This window comes from Schistocerca americana, chromosome 2 (assembly GCF_021461395.2).
Source record: "Schistocerca americana isolate TAMUIC-IGC-003095 chromosome 2, iqSchAmer2.1, whole genome shotgun sequence".
In the NCBI taxonomy this organism is placed as follows: Eukaryota; Metazoa; Arthropoda; class Insecta; order Orthoptera; family Acrididae; genus Schistocerca; species Schistocerca americana.
This window is the reverse complement of record NC_060120.1, coordinates 1,094,437,522-1,094,458,376: the sequence shown is the minus strand read 5'-3', so window position 1 is coordinate 1,094,458,376 and position 20,855 is coordinate 1,094,437,522. Positions and strand designations below refer to the sequence as shown.

At 41.5% G+C, this 20,855-nt stretch overlaps 1 protein-coding gene across 3 annotated transcripts in view; it reads right to left on the bottom strand.

The window, feature by feature from the left end:
• The window catches only part of LOC124596496, an 836,705-nt gene that overhangs the window by 20,488 nt on the left and 795,362 nt on the right, over positions 1 to 20,855 (bottom strand). The gene's annotated exons all lie outside the window — the stretch shown is intronic.

Here is a 20,855-nt window from a genome sequence, read left to right as displayed (position 1 = left end):
TAACAGTGACTACACTGTACCAAAAGATATATCTGAAGTAATAAGTAGTTATCTTATGAATGTGTACTACACTGTAAACGCAGTAGCTGTTAAGAATGACACCTGTTCCTCATCTAACACTAAAAATGCAGGTAAAAAGAATGAACACAATGGTTTTAATAAAGAGCCAGAGGACGTAATTGACTTAGTTGAATTTTATGTATGGGCTGAAACTTGTGGTTTGTCACAGGACCAGCAGGTTAACAATTTATATGATTTAGGAATTGAATCACTGATGAGGGAACCAGGTGAGCAAAGTGTTGACTCTGATTCAATGAGCAAAGAATTAAATACACTTCGGTGTGAAAGCAAAGTTGAAAGTTTTCAGGAGAGAAAGGTTGATGATTGTAGTATTTGGGAAAATGAAGATTTAATGGTACATGATGATGGTGAGAAATATTTTGTTTGTTTGAATGAGGAAATGGAAGCATCACGTATTGTGGGAGAAACTGATATGGATGTTGTAGATATATCCAAGTATGTTGTTAACAATTTAAGTAGTGTTAATGTCAGTGTCACAACCAATAGGTTCTGTAATCCAACGTCTTATGAAGGAACATGTGTAGATGATAAAGATTCTCTGAACAGAAAAACTGACTGTGCAAGTAGGCTACCATTTACAATGAACAAAGCTGAAGTATTTCTTCATAATATGTGGCTAAATAGTGATGCAATTAGAAATTATAGTAATTTTAGAAAAAATTATTCTTAATATGTCTCAAATTTTATATCCCAATTGTTGGCAAAATACTAATCATATAATTGTTGAACAACTGAAGAATAAATACCTGAGTGATGAACAATGTTATACTGATGAAAATGTTTGGATTAATTGAATTATCAATGCAAGTAACAGTGGTAATGATGTGTATGTTAATGTAATGACAGCAGGTAATAAAGGTGGCATTAATATAGGTAATTCTCATTCAGGAAGTCATTGTTTTAGTGAAGTTGAAAATGATTTGTTGTATGAATATGTTCAGTCTGAAAAAGGGGATGGCATATGTACTCCATTTATTAGAGTAAAAGTTGCTACCTGGGCAGGCAAGTGCCAGGAATATCTGCCATACTAAGCAAAAAGCTGAAGTGTGAGAAAGACTACATTGAAATCCTAGTCATTGGGGTGAAAATAAGATGTGCTACAGGAAAACATAGTACAACTGTGAAAAGTCAAATGTTGTCATCTTTTACAATTGAGGGAGTCACATTTACGCATGGATGCCTAATTATACCAGGACTCAGTGAGGACTGTATTCTTGGGATATTGTGAATTAGGAGCGTAGATGCAAGATTTGACTGGGGAGGACAAAAACTTATCATAACAACACCAAATGGGGTATATCTCCATCAAGTTTGTCAGATCAAATACAGTTTTGTGTAATGATAAATTTTATACTATAAATCTTGTAAAGGAGAAAAGATATGTTGACAAAGACATCACAGAACTAGACTGAAGTTAAGTAGATTTCAAAACACTTGTAAACACTATGATTTCAGAAGCTAGTGGTCTAAATGATGGGTAAAAACAGGAACTAGAGTCTTTGTTATGGGAATACAGTGACGTCTTTAGCAACATAGTTAGGCATTACCAATGTACTTTGCTAGTGACACGCCATGATCCATTTTTCATAAAAACTGTACAGTGTGCCCATTGCAAAACATACAGCGGTTGAGAAAGAATTACATAAGATGGAAGTGTGTGGCATTATTTAAAGGATTATCAGCACTTATAATAACCCACTCGTAGCTGTGTCAAAGACAGATGGTGGAGTGAGAATAGTTCTTGACTCCAGGATATAAAATTAATGTCAAGTCTAGACTTAACCTCAGGCTTTCACCAAGAACCTCTGGCACCCAACTTTAGGAAATACACCGCTTTTCTATACAATGGTCACTGCTATCAGTACTGTGTAGTCCCTTTCAGCTTGAACTCATCGATAGCTTTAGACCATGTGCAAGGGCAGGAATTTGTACCCAAATTAGTGATTTACGTAGATAACATTTTAGTGACTGGACAAGATTGGAATGGGCATGTTGGGCTTTAAAGACAGGTGTGTGAGAAACTTAGAAGAGGGGGAATGACACTAAAACTAGAACAGTGCAAATTTGCAGTACCTGAGTTAAAATTTTTGGGACATGTCATAACAGAAAAAGGAATTTTGGCGGATCCAGGCAAAATTAAAGCTATTTCAGAGTTTCCTATACCCCGTAACAGAAAACAACTGAAATCTTTTTATGGGCTATGTGAATTCTACACAAAATTTTTAAGTAAACAAAGCTTAAATGCACCCTGTCTAAGTAACTTATTAAAGAAGGACACTGTTTGGATATGGAGTAAAGATTGTCAAGAGGCTTTTGATAAAATAAAAAAAAGAACTGAATAAGCAGAACCTGTTACGCAGACCAGATTTCAGTTTACCTTTCTGTTTACATACTGACAGTTGTGATTACGGTTAGGTGCTGAATTACTTTAAAAAAAAAAAAAGTCAATAGTCAATGAGGAGACAGTTCATTCTACAATGGCATTTGCAAGCAGAATGTTATTGAAGCATGAAAAGAACTATACAGTCACATAAAAAGAGTTATTAGCCATACAGCGGTCATTTTCAAAATTCAGGACCTATTTACTTGGACATAAGGTAACAGTGTACTCTGATCATAAGGCCTGAAGCTATTTACAGGAATGCAAGCTCTATCATGATAGGCTAACAAGGTGGGCATTGTATTTACAACAATTCAACTTTGAAATTAAGTATATTAAAGGCTCTGACAACATAGTTGCAGATGCTTTATCAAGGCACCAGTAGGAGGAGAAACAGAAATTTTTGATCAGAATGAAGAAAACAAGTTTAAAATGAATATATTACATGGGGTTACAGATGAAAAAGTTGTTACATCATTGTGTGACAAAATCAGGAGGAGCCAGAACTGTGATACAAATTGGAAATTAATTAAGAGCTATTTAGGAAAAAAGAACTATGAAAAATTAGACAAGTTCTATTTAGGAGAACTGAGGAAGACTTGGACAATTGGAAACTATGCTGGCCTGAAGATGAAGCTGAGGAGTTAATTAGGTACACACGTGAGAGCTATGGTCATTGTGGCATTCAGAAATGTATGCAGAAATTACAAGAAAATATATAATTCTACAATATGGCCAAGATAGTTAGAAAAGAATTGTCAACTTGTGATAAGTGTCAACGAGTCAAAGTAAGTAACAGAAAATGTCAATGTGAAATGCAAAAAATTACTCTTGCACAACCTCTAGACTTAGTTGGTGTTCATTTCTATGGGTCTCTTCCAAGGAGTAGGAGTGGTCACTGTTACACTTTTGTCATGGTGGATGTATTTTCGAAACTAATCAAGTTGTATCCTGTCAGGAAAGCCACAGATAGTTACAAAAGTTGAAAAAGACCATTTCTTAAATGTTGTGAAACCAAAAGCAATCTTGTCGGATAACTGTTCACAGTTTTTGTCAAAAGTATGGAAAGTCTTTGTTGATAAACTGGGAATCAAACATGTTCAAATATCAGTATATAATCCACCATCAAAGCTAGCTGAGAGGTATATGTGCGTGATTGCTCATTTATGTCATACATATTGCAGTCATATACATCCTACATGGTACAACCATGTATGAGACTTTGAAGATGTCATGGACAGCTTGCAAATCCTTCCACAGGATTTTCACCATATGAATTTATGTTTCATCTAAAACCAGAAAACATTATCACTGAACTTGTAGAATTTCCACTGTGCACAATGATGACTATGCGTGAACGTGAAGCCATACTCAAAGAAACCATGATAAAACGGGGAAATTAGAAAAAGACGACACGATAGCAAGATCAAAGCAACCAAGTTTAAAGTTGCAGATTATGTTTTAGTAAAATCACATAAGAAATCAAAAATCTTAACTTCTGAAATAAAGAAATTCTTTGACATCTACACGGGTCCATTCGAGATTGTGGGAAATCCACACCTTAATGCTTCCCAGTTGGTGTATCCTAAATCAATGAAAGTTCTCGGGCTAAGGAATATTGTTTTGTTGAAATTGTATGAACAAAAGGGGTAAGACTATTCTGAGAAAGTTAAAAGGTGACTCAACAAAAGTTTTTCACTGGAAATTATGAAATTTTTATTATTTGTTTAAAATGTAATTTCAGTATGAAATGTTTGCAATGAATTTTCTTTGTGTAATATGCTTATCATGTTAGTTCTTGATATTTCTATATGTTTATGCAATTTGAACGATATTTGATAATGTGTGTAATTTTAGCTTGTGTAACCTTCTCACACCACACTCATTGAGACATCATTTAAAATGCAAACCACTAATCAGCGCTAAATCTGTCTCACAACAATTAACAGTTTCTTTAAATTTTTTAATCTTACAGGCAGAGTCCTAATTACTACACACCTAAGTTGTTGAAATGCCCCACTAAACAAGGGGGAGAATCGTTTTAAGTAAACAACATGAATTACTGTATATTTGTTTCTCAACCACTGCAAAGCATAGGTAGTAACATTTTTCTAAGTTTGATTATATACATATCATCCTAATACTTTCAAACAACCATGAACCTACACATGCACTTTTACTGTGAATATGAACTCTTGTAACAGACTGACTATAGCTTTACTTTTGAAAACAATTTAATTTTTTGTTTATCCTTGGTGTAGGTGTTATAGTTTGTGATAAGACATTTTACACCCAAAATGTTAACGCATTTGTATTACAACTTTATTGAATTTATTGTTAGTTTTTTTTGTTAGTTCAGTTAGTTTCCTTTTTGGACGAGTCCATACCTTTGTAGTATTACTCAGACAGATCCTGTAAACTTCTCTCACTAGATAAACATTACCAGAAGGATAAATATGTATCCTAACCATGTACTTACACACATATATTATGTAACCAAAAGGTGACCTCTGTATTTTATTTTTAGATAACATGGCATTATAATCAACGATGCAATACAAACAGCTAAGCTGTAGAAATGGACTTGCTGCAGTACAAACAGAAATCAAACTTTTAAGGGAGGTCAGCTAAGTGCAGATGGATAATGTGGGACATTACTGTGAGTAGCAAGTAAAGTGGTCAACAAAACAAAGTAAATCAAACCAACAGTCAAACGTTACAACCTTTCAACGGTTTAATGTGAAGTGCTACGACATTATGGACTCGTCTAAGTGAAAACTGTAAATATTCTTTTGTATTTCATTTACCTTAAAATTAACAATCGTATGTTTTCCTTTACTTTGTGTAACACAATTTCAGTGTTAAACCTAATGTCATGCCAATTGCTATGGGCAGCAAGTTAGCAAAATTCAAAGAAAACAGTCCTACCAAAAATTTTAATTTATTTAAAATCATGTTCTTGGCAGTTCCATTATTCTGGTGTCAGAATTTTGTTCGCATGTTCATACTTACAAAATTCTTGGGGGGCTATTGAAATGGAACTGACAAATAGACCTTATTTTGTTACATTATACGCTAATAAAAGTTGTGTTAAAAATCGTTTGCTTAATACGATATTATGATAGGTGTTGCGATCAATAATCGATATTGAAATTGTATGTTCTTTGTTGCTATGACTCTGATCTTTGGCGAGCAACGGGATTTTGGCCACTCGAGTTCTGGCTGCAGTCAAGTGTAGTCGTATTCAAATGTGTGGTTTTTTTCTTCTTCTTCTCTTCTTCTTCTTTTTTTTTTTTTTTTTCAAACAAACTATGGAATCATGCGTCATGATTTGGTTGGTCCAGTGATAAACAAAAACCCACACCTTTTCTTGCACCCAGAGCATCAGAGAAATCATTGCCTAGACAACGAGAAGCCATATGAACAACGCAGACTCAGCAGCATCTACACAGGAGACACCATGGCCAGCTCTACAAAATACTATTTAGCCATTAGCCACACCATAATAGTGTCCTTATGGAAATAACTTTTGCAGCACAGTAGAGAGAGGGTCATGATACACTCCCAAACTCAACCTCTAGCCACAGGAATATGATCCCTGTGGACCAACCAGGTGCAAGACCTGCCAAATCCACCCACCAACCTCTTCTTGAGGGTGTCTACGTGGACAAGAAAAAAAAGTTCCCGGATTTTTCCCGGATTTCCCGGTTAAAAACACAATTTCTCCCGGATGAAATTGCATATAAAGCAGGTGAAAATACATCCGGGTTAAGTAACAGTATACTTTCCCACGGAGCTATAAAATGTATCAGTCCTTTGAATCGTAAAGGTCTTATACCGGCGGAGGACGTCCCACCACTTTAGGAAACGAAATCCTGGAAAAACAATGTGTTTGGAAAATTGTTTGATGCGAGACAATTATTTTGATATTGCGAAAGTATTTACACAAATTCCACAAATTATAGCACGGTAGCTTCCGAAACTCCAAAATAGAGATTGCGTTGAGCGATGCACTTTTGTCAGCCAGTCATAGCTCATGTCACGTGACCTCGCTAGCGAATGATGGCAGTTATTCATAGTACGAGGCCTACGAGAATGACAGGCCGCGGCACCTACGAGAAAGACAGGCCACGGCGGATACGTTACGAAGTTACGCCGAACTCGCTCAACTCAGCTAAGTGCGTTTCTACACCGGTTAACTCGTAAGCAGATGTGTATGTACGAACGAGAATTGCATCGTCTACTGGCATCCACTGTTATTAATCCTACAATGATAGGAAGTCCGTAGGCCTACTAACAGGCTCTAATTTGGCAATTAAAATCATGCCAAAATGATTATCAGTTGCGTAGAAAAGTCGAAGTGTTCTGGCATGAAGAGACTTGTGACGTTGCTCAGTAACACATTATGCACATTTTTTTGAAGGTCAATTACACTTTTTGGCATTGATTGCATAATATTTTATCTATGAAAGAACAACATTAAATACGAAAACTAACCTGAAGCTTGGTCTTTTTTTAGCGTGTGTTACATGTTAAGTCATATCAAATACAAATGTGCCGGTAAAATTTTAAATAGTGGCATAAATGACTTATCTTCTGATGGAAATTTACTTTGAAAGTAACGCATCTCAAGCCACTATTCGTAATATTTTCTGGTGATCTGTTAGAAATTTAAACAATTGTGATGTCACGCACATTGAATGCACGTTAGTTGTTACGGATGTACTGCATAATCTTCGACCTAAAGCCTTTGACACTTTTTGGTGTCGGCAAACTGGTCTGTGCATTGTGTAAATTACCCATTTTCTACCCAACTAAACTTTTATTTTGGTGTTATTCTCTGATTTATGTTTTATTGCTGCAGTATTATTCAGCAGTAGTGGACTAAAGTTCTTTGTCAGCGTATCTGATCTTACACGTCAAACATACAAAACTAACTGAAATCTAAAACAATGAAAAATCCCGGAATTCTAAAAAATTCCCGGGTTTTTCCCGAATTTGTCCCAGATAAAAAAATTCCTGGGTTTTTCCCGGATCTCCCGGGCCGTATACACCCTGTTCTTATTTCCAGTCTTGCAAAGGCTTATCCTACCCATCAGTGGTTGGGCCACCTGTGAAAGCAGCCATGTCATTTACCAGCTCTGCTGCAATCATTGCTCAGCTTTTTATACCGGTATGATTACCAACTAGCTATCAATCAGGATGAATGGCCACCACTAAAGTATGGCCAAGAGCAAAGTGAACCACCCTGTGGCAGAACAAGCAGCTGTACATAACAGGCTTGATTTCAATGGCTGCTTCACAACCGAGTCCATCTGGATCCTTCCATCCACCACTAGCTTTTCTCAACTGTGTAGACGGGAGTTACTCTTAGAACACATTCTACCCTTCCAAAAACAATCTGGTCTCAACCTACAGTGACCTTCTTTCTATCCCCACACCCTCCACCCAACTGATCCCACGCCCTCTGTCCAGTCATTACCTCACAATTTACCACCTGCACCCTCATTTCTCACTGTATATTCCTCTCGTCAGTACACCCCCTCCCCCCATCATCCCCTCAACAGCCTTCCAACGCTGCAGTAGAGCTGATTCCTCTTCCCTCAACTGTACCCTGTTATCCCTCCCCCCTTTTCACCATGCTCCAGACTGCTGCTCCCATTTGATGCATTTCTGTTGCACTATGGTTAGAACAGCCAGAGAGAGCAGTCATGAGTTTGTGCATATGAGGTATGCCTCCTCATATGAATGTGTGTGCATTTTTATTTTCTGAAGACGGCTTTGGCCAAAAGCTTATACTAAGCCTTTTTAGCATGCCTTTCCACAACTAAAAGTGTTCTTTAGGGTGTGAGTGGCGATCTATACTTTTAATAATATTGTCTATATTTACAAGAGTGATTTTTTAGTTGACTGAGGCTATCAACTACTTGCTGCCCTAAGGCATGTTAATATAGAGTGGCACAGCTAATTAAGTGCATTAAAATGCCCTACAAATAGAAATTCCTGGACTAGTTGTGAAAAAAGACTAGATAGATAGAGAGAAAACTCTATCCAGCACTATATTAGGTGATGGGTAAATATCATATAGTGTAATACTGAATAGGATGTGCAGCTGGTTTAAAAATCGTGCATGTACTCAAAAGCAGATTGGTCTTACCTCCACAAATCTTTTGAACCCACTCAAATCCATTGCATTATAAGCATGATTTGTCACTGACATTTTTAATGTCCCTTTTCCTTCTGTGTGCTGGAGAATCCGAATGAAAAAATTGAGCACAGAAAACTTTTGAGTACCCTCTAGCTGACCTGAATATTCATAATACAGCCATCATCTAATGTAAGGCATCTTGTGGTTGGCTTTTTTGGACTCATCCTTTGATATTTCATCTTAGCTTCCCTGCAATTTTCTCCTTCCTATTTGCTGGAGTTGAGACTAGGGATGTGGTGCAATGTTTCCTGTTGATTCAGTTCTAACAGGTGTCAAAGCTTTATTAATTGTTTTGCTGATAGCTGCAACTCGGTTTTGGTTAGCAACAGACTCATTTGCAGCTCCAGTTCTATAGGTGCGCATGAATGAACTCTCATTTGCTCATCGGCTCTGGTATGTGTGATCTTACTCTGAATCTATTAAATCCAGCTTTAATGTCACACAGCAAGTATGGTGAGAGCATCATCATTTAATTTTTTCTCTATTCTCTTAAGTGCCATTTAACTGACAAATTACATTTTGGACTTCAATGATTTTCACTATTCCTGATAAATCTATGCGGTGTCTGTGTGGATAATGTCACTACGTGTTCATTTGTTTCGTCAGTCATTCATTCATTCACTGTATTCTACAGATCACACCCAGAAGGGAGAACACTCTTGGATGCAGAAGGTGTCAAGATACATGTTAATGTGAGACAAAAACATCACAGAAACTTAATTTGTATACTGTTTCAACTATAAACTATCACCACACTCCTTAATGCCACTCACAGTTACACCATCTAAATTTAATTGAGAGCATAAGAAAACCTGCTACTTTTAAAAAAGCGGTTGCCTCCTCAGTTATATGATACATAGTTACTGTTTATCTGCTATTAGTAGCTAAATATTTACTTTATTACTGTAGTATTTAAAAAAAGTGCCTATAAAAACTGACTCTTATAGATAGTACATATTGTCTGTTACACAGCTTAATGAAAAGTACTTCTACTTGCTAAATAGCTAATAGAAATTGTAAATTCCTGAATGTAGATATCCAAACAATTTGTAGAAAAAGTCATTAATAAGTTATGCCATTGTTCTTTTACTGGTAGGGATTCCTAGTTTCTTACTGTACATAGACAGAAGCTTTTTGAATACCTTACCAATAGTGTTCGTAACACCAGTCTGAATCCTGAACAAGGAAGCAAAGTCCACATGAAAACATATTAAAAGACATCTTCTATACACCATGAGCTGCACTAGAAATGTTTTGTTTGCCAAAACTAGTTTTCAGGTTTATAATACATGATCAGTGGCATATGGTACAGAGAAACAGACAACTATGTTCACTAACATAGTACACAGTTAGTTATATATATTACTGCTGTCAAATTTTAGGCAGCGACTATTCTTGATAATGTTTTATATAACTGTTATATACAGTAAACATGGAACTAACAGGTCATGGACTCTACAATAGCTGTCTTTTACTATTTCTAAGATCACTAAGATATGTCTGCTAGATGCATTCATGTATAAATTACAATTTTTGACAACTGGCATGTGAAGGTAGAATACACAAAAGATATAAGACTGCAAAATAATCCAACACATCATGTCACATTAGACAATTTTTACATGCAGGATGTAGACTCCAAGCCAAACTTATTCAGTTAAAACATTGTTGAAATTTTGTATATACATCTTATTCTGTAACTCAATTTGTTCATTAAGCATATTGTCTTGTTGTTTTTCATTTGTATGAATACTTCAATTTCTTCTAGAATATTTAATAAGGTGCCTTTTTGTGCTTTGTGGGAAATGGTGATGTTTTGTTAATGTCATTAGCAGGATGCCTGTATTCTCTTCAGTGAGCATTGAATGCAGAGGAATTGGCTTCTAACATTAGTTATGTTCTCTAAATCTTTTTTTTTTTTTGAAGCTCTTCCCTTTTTGCCCCACATAAATTTATCACAATCACTACATGTTACTTTATACACCCCTAGGCAACTGAAGCCTTCACAGACTGTAATTGTCCTCCCAACCTTGTGCAAAAACAAATCTCCCACACCTTATCTTTCCAGTCTCACGCCACCTCCCAAAGTACCACTGTCCGGTCACAGAGGAGGATTCCCTCAAAACTCAGTACCACCCAGGACTGGAACAACCGAATTACATTCTCCGCCAGGGTTTCGACTATCTCTCACTGTGCCCTGAAATGAGAAATATCCTGCCCACTATCCTTCCCACCCCTCCCACAGTGGTATTCCACCGTCCACACAATATACTCGTCCATCCCTACACAACCCTTGCTCCCGACCCCAAACCTCAATAGCTGGTACCCCTGTAATAGACCTAGTTGTAAAACCTGTATCATACATCCTCCCACCACCACCTACTCCAGTCTGGTCACAAACGTCACCTATCCCATCAAAGACAGGGCTACATACGAAACCAGTCACGTGATCTACGAGCTAAGCTGCGGCCACTGTGCTGCATTCTTCGTGGGCACGACAACCGACAAGCTGCCTGTCGGCACGTATGGCCACTGACAAACTGTGTCCGAGAAACGAGTGGACCACCATGTTGCCGAGCATCCTGCCAAACGTGACATCCTTCATTTCAACAATGATTGCTTCTCAGCCTGTACCATACGGATCCTTCCCACCGAGACCAGCTTTTCTCACTTGCACTGGTCGGAACTCTCCTGCATGCCCGTAACCCTCCTGGCCTCAACCTCTGTTAGTCACTGTCCTCGCCCAATCGGCCCCTTCCCTGTTCCCATTCCAGCAGTACACAGCCCCCATTCCACCATCACAGCCAGTCTTGTTACTTCTCTCCTTTCCCACCACCCCTCCCCCTACCCAGCACTTCACTGTCTGCCACTCCTACCCTACTATCCCTCCCCTTCCCAGCCTCCTCCATACCCCCACTCAGTCACCACTCACATCGTGCACCGGTGCTGCTGCTCGCAGTGTGGCCTCTGTTGCACAGGACTTCTGTCAGGTATGTGCGAGTTGCATTTGCGTGAGTGTGTACGTATGGGGGTGTGTGTGTCTGTCATCTATTTTTGACAAACGTCTTACTGGCCGAAAGCTTCATTTGTGACAGTCTTCTTGTTGTGCTTATCTGCAACTCAGTGTCTCCGCTGTATGGTGAGTAGAAACTTTCCTTTTTATAATATTGTTTATACACCCCTAACATGTTATATATTTGCCTCTTATCAATAATGTGCATAAAAGAGATCTTACATTGTTCTCTGTTCTGAAGCTGATTTGCAGTCTAGTTTTTCAAAACGAATGACTCATTTTGTCAGAAATGTGATCCCAGTACAGTAATGTTATAAACTTACCTTTTTCTACTTGCTTGCTCTTTTCTAATGTAATCTGACTTCTACTCCTACTATGTTCTTTTTGGTTTTTTTGTGTGTGTGTGTGTGTGTGTGTGTGTGTGTGTGTGTGTGTGTGTGTGTGTGTGTGTGTGTGTGTTTTGGGCCTTAGCCAATGTGAGAGGCTACCTTCTCCAGTGTATGTAATTTAGCATTAATACCTTGTTTATAGGGTATTTGATTAACATGTCAATTGCTGAGTGGCAAAATAACTGTTTATAGGATTGTGGATGGTAATAACAGCTGTGAGTTATGCAGTCAGATGTAGTGGGTTTCCGGAATATGTTGAAAAGGTGGGTACCTCCTTCTCTTTTAACTGTGAGGTCCAAAAAGTCAGTACTCCCATTTTCTACATGTTCTATGGTGATGGTAATGTTCTTATGTAACTCACTAAGTCATTGGTAACACGTATTAGCTTCCTCAAGAGTGCCATCAAACAAGATTAGTGCATCGTCTCTATAACGGCAACAGTATATGACTTTTTAGTCAGGTCTTCCCCCCCGCCTCCCCCCGGGGGTTAGAACAGGCCCGTGGTATTCCTGCCTGTCATAAGAGGCAACTAAAAGGTGGCTCGCACATTTCAGCCTTTATGTGATGGTCCCCTGCAGGGTTTGACCTCCATATTTCCAAATTTTCCTGAAGAGCGAGCCAATTAGCGAAGGGCACCTTACATGGTGCATCGTGTCCACAGTATGTCGAGATCTTTAGCCCAATTTCTCATCGTCGAATTGCAGTCATGCTCATTCTCCATCTCTCGGGTGAGCATATATTTCTGGGTGCGGTTTCTGCCACGCACTATGCAGTGTCGTTTTCTGCACCGCCGCCGCCGATGACCGTAGGCTTCTTTGCACCTGATATCCGACACGGTAGCCAGTCCGTTGTGGTGGGGTCGCCATGTACCCAGTTGGTTGTAGCCGCCTGACAACACAGGGATCGCTCTGCTGATGCCTCTGCCATTAACTCCCCACGTATGCCAAGGAGTAGATGCCTCTCTCCCTGGGGCATCGGGCTCACAGCAACGGCCATCCTGCGAGGTGGCCTGCTGCTGCTGGGTGGTGCCTGTGGGGAGGGGGCTAGGTCAGAGTGGGTGGCATCAGGGGGGATGACGACACGTACATCTTCTCTTGCTGGTGGCCAGCTGCCAGCAGTCTCTAAGCGTTCTAGGGGTCACTTTAATGCAAACACATATGACCCCAAATCGTTTCCCTCTCTGGCCACACGAAGGGAGGAATGAAAGGCAAAGAATGGCAGCGAAGCGTATTTGCCCCGCTACCTAGTATGTATGAGAGCTGATGGGGAATCCTTTGTGTCCATGAACCCTCAGTTCTTTGTAAAGCATTTAGAGGACAAGTTTGGGGAGGTGGAGGGCTTGTCTAAAATGCACTCAGGTCAGTTTTGATAAAAACAGCATCCTCTGCCCAGTCACGGGCATTTCGTGCTTGTGACATGTTGGGGGATGTTTCAGTTACCATCGTGCCCCATAAAAGTTTAAATATGGTCCTGGGTATTATATTCCACAGGGACCTTTCCTTGCAGTCTCATGATGAGCTGTGTGCCAATTTAGAGTGGCGAGGTGGTCATTTCGTCCGGCACGTTCATCGGGGTCCGTGGGATAATCAGGTTGCCACCGGTGCCTTCATCTTGGGCTTCGATGGTGATACATTGCCTGAGAAGATCGAGGTGATGGTCTACCGCTGTAATGTCAAGCCCTATATCACTCCCTCGATGCAGTGCTTTAAGGGCTGGAAGTTCAGCCATATGTCTTCCCACTGTACTTCCAGCCTCACATGTCAAGGTTGCGGATGTCCATCAAATCCCAAAACACCATGTGCCCCGCCTCCCATCTGCGTCAACTGCAGAGAGCTTCATTCACAGTGCTTGCCGGACTGGAGGATTTTACAGAAAGAGCAGAAAATCATGGAATATAAGACCCTGGACCGACTGACCTAGACTGAGGCCAAGAGGAAATACAAATGACTCCATCCCATGTGAATGACTTCCTCTTATGCCACCACTACAACAACAGTGATAGTTCCATCAGTTCAGCGAATTCCAGTCAGCTCCCCGAGCCATAAGACTACACCTGCCCCCTTGACCGTGGGGGGCACTACCCTCCCTGTTGCTCCTGCACCACCTACTTCAGGAACAAACCCCCCACCCATTGGGAACGTCCGTCCCCACTTCTAAGCCGGAGAAGCATCAAACTTCTTTCGCTCCTCTCGCTCAAAAGGGGTCCCTAGGGTCCCCCCCTTCCCAGGTTTCCACCAGTGGGAAGGATGATGCCCACCAGTAGCATAAGTGCCCACAAGCAGCTGGTCATAGAGCTTCACGATCTTCCTCAGTCCTGGAGACTGAATCAGTGAAACACTCCCAGCCAGTGAAACACTCCCAGCCAATGAAACCCAAGGAGCAGTGAGGACAGTCCAAGAAGAAGACCTCTAAGTCCAAGGAACTTGCGGTGACAACCACTCCACTGCAATCTACAAGCTCTGCATCTGAGGATGGGGTGGAGATTCTGGCATCCACTGAGGACCTAGATCTCACTGGAGCCTCAGACACCATGGAAGTCGATTGCACGGGTACGCAATCGGTGGCAGCAGGTGCTCCACCCTCTGAGACTATCGGGGTTATTATAAGATGGTGGTGGTGAGTGTTTAACGTCCCGTCGACAACGAGGTCATTAGAGACGGAGCGCAAGCTCGGGTTAGGGAAGGATTGGGAAGGAAATCGGCCGTGCCCTTTCAAAGGAACCATCCCGGCATTTGCCTGAAACGATTTAGGGAAATCACGGAAAACCTAAATCAGGATGGCTGGAGACGGGATTGAACCGTCGTCCTCCCGAATGCGAGTCCAGTGTGCTAACCACTGCGCCACCTCGCTCGGTTATTATAAGAATCAAGCAGCTTACGAGAGGGTATCTGGTGGAGTCAGTGTCTATGTCCTTAACTCTCTTCAAACAACTTTACAGGCTGTCGGTGTTCAGGTGTGGATGCCTCAGGCTGTTACTGTCTGTGGTCTCTATCTTCCACCAGATGGTGATGTCCCACAGCATGTATTGACTGTGCTGACAGCCCAATTGCCACCACCTTTTCTGTTATTGGGTGACTTTATTGCCCATAAACCTTTGTGAGGTGGATTGGTGGCAACAGGCCGAGGCACTGTCGTTGAGCAAGTGTTGGCACAGCTCGACCTTTCTCTTTTAAATAATGGTGCCTCCACACATTTCAGTGTGGTGCATGGCACATACTCAGCCATCGACCTTTTGGTCTGCCGCCCTTGCCTTCTACTGTTTGTCCAATGGAGTGTGCATGATGACTTGGGCAGTAGTGACCACTTTCCGAGCTTTCTGTCACTGCCCCAGCGTCACTCACCTGGGCGCCATCCCAGATGGGCTTTGAATAAGGCTGGCTGGGACTCATTCGCCTCAATTGCCACTCTTGTGCCTCTTTCTCATGGCGCCATTGATGTGGTGGTTCACACGGTCACCAGTGGCATCATTTCTGCCGTGGAATCTGCAATTCCCTGTTCTTCCGGCTCTGCGCCTTGGTGGTCACCGGAGATCGCTGAGGTGATTAGAGATCGTTGGCAGGCCCTCCAGCATCATAAGCGGCACCCATCATTGGAACACCTCATTACCTGTAAACGGCTCCGTGCCCGAGCGCAACGCCTTATTTGCTGATGGAAGCAAGAGTGCTGGGAACGGTATGTCTCCACCACTGGCACCCGTACCTCTCCATCGCAGGTTTGGTGCAAGATTAGGCGACTATGGGTATCAGACACCCATCAGTGTACCTGGGCTTTCCCTAAATGGAGCAGTCTGAACTGAATCAGACACGATTGCAAAACTCTTAGCAGAGGATTATGCTCAGAGTTCTGCTTCTATGAATTACCCACTGGCCTTCTGTTCCCTGAAAGAGAGGTTGGAAAGTCAGAGCCCTTCATTCTATATGCGCCACCCCAAATCGTACAATGCTCCATTGAGTGAGCGGGAATTCCAAAGTGCCCTAGCCGCTTGCCCTGATATGGCTCCCAGATTGGATCGCATCCACTATCAGATGCTCAAACATCTCTCGGTGAACTGCCAGCGACACCTTCTCGACCTTTTCAAATGTATCTGGGTTGAGGGTGAGTTCTCCTCTCAATGGCAGGAAAGCATTATCATCCCAGTGTTGAAGCCTGGCAAGAACCTCCTGGAGGTGGACAGCTAGCGCCCCATTAGCCTCACCAACATTAATGTGCTAGTTACTCGAATGCATGGTGAGCCGGAGGTTGAGTTGGCTACTTGAGTCTCAGGGCTTTCTGGCTCTGTCCCGGGGTGGGTTCCTTAAGGGTCACTCTGCCATCGATAATCTAGTCTGACCGGAGTTTGCCATCTGCACAGCATTTGCCCGCCGTGAGCATCTGGTTGCCATCTTCTTTGACATGCAGAAGGGATACGATACGATGTGGTGAAATCACATCCTCACCACGGTTCATGGGTGGGGTCTTAGGGGCCTGCTCCTGCTTTTTACTCAAAATTTTTTGTCACTTTGCTCCTTCCACGTGCAAGTTGGTTCCTCCCATAGTTCCTCCCGAGTCCAGAAGAATGGGGTCCTGCAAGGCTGTCTTGAGTGTCTGCCTCTTTTTAGTTGCTATCAATGGGCTAGCTGCAGTTGACTGCGAACCTCTTGCCATGGTGGAGACGCATTGGTTTTTGGGCTTGCTTTTTGATGCCCAGTCGACTTGGCTCCCTCATATTTGGCAGCTTAAACAAATGTTGTGGCGCCATCTTAACACTCTTTATTGCTTGAGTCACACCAGCTGGGGTGCCGATTGGTCTACCCTTCCACGACTGTATCAGGTGTTGATTCAGTCTCGTCTCAACTATGGGAGGCTGGCTTACAGTTCGGCATCACCTTCCGCATAGCAGTTGCTCGACCCCATACTTTCACTGCGGGATCCGACTCCCAACTGGAGCTATCTGCACAAGCCCTATAAACAGCCTTCTTGTAGAGGCTGGTGCCCTTCCATTGCGACTACTGGCCGCTTATGCTGCACATGTTTGTAGCTTGCCTGGGGATCCAAATTACCATCTCATGTTCCCCAACTCCGTCATCCAACTTCGAGAATGGTGGCCCCAGTCAGGGTGTACAATCATGGTTTGCGTCCGGGCTCCTCTCTCTGGGCCTGAGTTTTTCCCTCTCTCTTTTCCGGGTCCATATACATAGACCCCTGTGGTGTGTGCCCCACCCATGCCTTCGGCTGGATTTGGCACAGGGCCCAAAGGACTCAGTCCCTCCTGAGCCCTCCACCACCGCTTTCTTTCCATCCTTGCCGCATTTGACGGCTCTGACGTGGTCTATACCGACGGTTCGATGGTCGCTGGTCATGTGGGTTATGCTCTTACTCTTGGGGATCATTCTGAACAATGCTCATTGCCGGCTGGCTGCAGTGTTTTCACTGCCGAGCTGGTCTCTTGCGCCCTAGAATATATCTGCTCATGCTCAGGTGAATCCTTCGTTATCTGTAGTGACTCCCTGCGCGGTTTACAAGCTATCGACCAATGTCTTCCTCACTCTCATCTGGCGATGGCTATCCAGGAGTCCATCCGTACTCTTGCTCATTGCGGATGCTCCGTGGTTTTTATGTGAACCCGAGGACATGCAAGCATCCTCGGTAATGAACGTGTTGACACAGCCAAACAGGCTGTCGGTGCACTGGCTTTGGAGATTGGCCTTTCGGAGTGTGATCTCCGTTCAATTATTCGGCAGAAGGTCCTTGGTACCTGGCATGATGAATGGTGCACCCCACCTTCACCCAACAAACTTCGGATTGTCAAGGAGACTACCGGTGTGTGGCACTCCTCTTTGTGGGCCTCTCGCAAGGACTCTGTTGTACTCTGCCGGCTGCACATTGGCCACACCTGGATGACGCACGTTTATTTATTGCACCGAAAGGACCCACCTCTCTGTCGCTGTGGTTCAGCATTGAGTGGTCCACATTTTGTTGGACTGTCCGCTTTTAACTGCACTCAGGCAGAAGTTTGTGCTGCCCGATATGCTCCCTGCAATTTTAAAGGATGATGCTCCCATGGCAGGCTTAGTTTTGAGTTATATCCACGCAGGGGGCTTTTATCGCTCGATTTGAGGGTTTGTCTCTTTCTTTTGTGTTGAGTCTGGCCTTTGGTATATGGTTTTAGATTGGGCTTTTTAATGTGTCTCTTGGTGTTTGGCTTTTCCTTTTTTTGTTTCCATGGTTGGCAAACCACTGTAACACTGTGTGTTTTTAATTCCTCTTTTCTGGTCTTTGTCTATGTCTTTCTTGTTCCGTATCATCCCTTGTCACCTCCACTGCTTGTTTTTGTTCCTTGTGGGTATTCCACAATCGTGGAAAAAGGGACCAATGGCCTTTGTAGACTAGTCCCTTCAACCTCCACAAACCAACCAACCAGTCAGGACACTGGAATTTTGAAAAAAAATTGTTTTTGATATGATCTAAAAATGTGTTCCTGACAGGCAGTTCCCCATAGGTAGGCCTTCTGTTTGTTCATGGGAAAATAGTTCTGTGGCAGAACTAATTCAGTTAGGTCATGTGATTCATCACTTTTTTAAATTCATTTTATTGAATACTGAATAAGTTCATTTTTGATAATGGATACAGTTTCAGCTATCAGGATGTTGGTGTACATATTAGTGACATCTAATGAGAAGAATCTGCCATTAGTTGATCTGATTTATCGGTTCTACTGAGTTTTTAATTGTGAACATTTTCTCAGACAGATAATTGTGGTTAATGATAAGCTTCAGTTTTTTGCTTAATAAATATATTGTATTGTTGATACAATTACAACTGGTCTGACAGGGCCATGTTCTTTGTGAATCTTGGATTGGGATCACAGTTTGGGTCATTTTCTCTATTAGTAAGCAGAAATCTACACATGGGTAGAGCTTTCTACGCTCATGCTTGATATTTATTATTGAGATCCCTATTGATATGCATAAGCCATTTGTATTGAAGAAGAGTATGGTTTTGGATATATTCCGTTTTTTGTTTTTCATAAGAACAACTGTATTCTATTCATTTGCCTCGCCATAGTATTATGGGCAATTCATTTTTGTTAATATTATGTGAACTCTGCAATAACATTTGCTTTCATTTTTTATGTATATTATTTTTGCTGTATCTGTCAATAGTCTTGGCTGCTTTGCTTGTAATACTATTCTGTTCAACAATTGGGATTTTTGGGCCATCTGATGCTACTTTAATATGGCCTATCATAGATACAATATTACTGGATTTTGGTTCGTGAGCTGATTTATAGCTAAATCCCTGACATAGTAAGCTGTGTTTTTTTGCACTCAGGTCTACACTTGATGGTTTGACAGCTCTGTCATAAAACTTTAAATTATTAATGCTATTCTTTTTTTCTAAGCATTATTGTTAAATAAGAGTGCTTGAAATTTCTTTTGGTGTCTCTTTCTGATCTCTTGCCATCATTTTTCTACAAAATTGTTGACTGCTCTTAAAGTGACACTGATCTGTAGTTTAAATAATTATATGGCTGCATCTCACAAATATATATAATTATGATCTTAGAAAGAACAAATGACACCTATTTTAGACTCCTTGACTTGTCAGTTCCATGTTTACTCTACACGTCACACATTATGAAGAATAATCACGGCCTAAAGTTTGACAGCAGTAATTAATGTACATAACAAACAGTGTGCTATATTATGAAAAGGAAAGTCGTCACTTACCAGAAGAGCTTCTGTAAAGTTTGGAAGGTAGGAGACGAGATACTGGCAGAAGTAAAGCTGTGAGTACCGGGCGTGAGTTGTGCTTCGGTAGCTCAGATGGTAGAGCACTTGCCCGCGAAAGGCAAAGGTCCCGAGTTCGAGTCTCGGTTGGGCACACAGTTTTAATCTGCCAGGAAGTTTCATATCAGCGCACACACCGCTGCAGAGTGAAAATCTCATTCTGTTCTACCCATTCTTCTTCTACTGTATTTCTTTCCCCCATTCCTGTCAGTTGTTCCCTTATGCTCTCCATGAAACTCTGTAAAACCTCTGGTTTAGTCAGTTTATCCAGGTCCCAGCTCCTTAAATTCCCGCCTTTCTGGAGTTTCTTCAGTTTTAATCTACAGTTCATGATCAATAGATTGTGGTCAGAGTCCACATCTGCCCCTGGAAATGTTTTCCAATTTAAAACCTGGTTCCTAAATCTCTGTCTTACCATTATATAATTTACCTGGAAGCTTCTAGTATCTCCAGGGTTCTTCCATGTATACAACCTTCTTTCATGATTCTTGAGCCAAGTGTTAACTATGATTAAGTTATGCTCTGTGCAAAATTCTACCAGGCGGCTTCCTCTCATTTCTTAGCCCTAGTCCATATTCACCTACTATGTGTCCTTCTCTCCCTTTTCCTACTATCTAATTCCAGTCACCCATGACTATTAAATTTTCGTCTCCCTTCACTACCTGAATAATTTCTATTATCTCATGATACATTTCATCAATTTTTTCATCATCTGCACAGCCAGTTGGCATATAATCTTGTACTACTGTAGTAGGTGTGGGATTCGTGTCTATCTTGGGCACAGTAATGCGTTCACTATGCTGTTTGTAGTAGCTAACCCGCACTCCTATTTTTTTATTCATTATTAAACCTACTCCTGCATTACCCCTATTTGATTTTGTATTTATAACCTTGTATTAACCTGACCAAAAGTCTTGTTTCTCCTGCCACTGAACTTCACTAATTCCCACTATATCTAACTTTACCCTATCCATTTCCCTTTTTAAATTTTCTAACCCACCTGCCCGATTAAGTG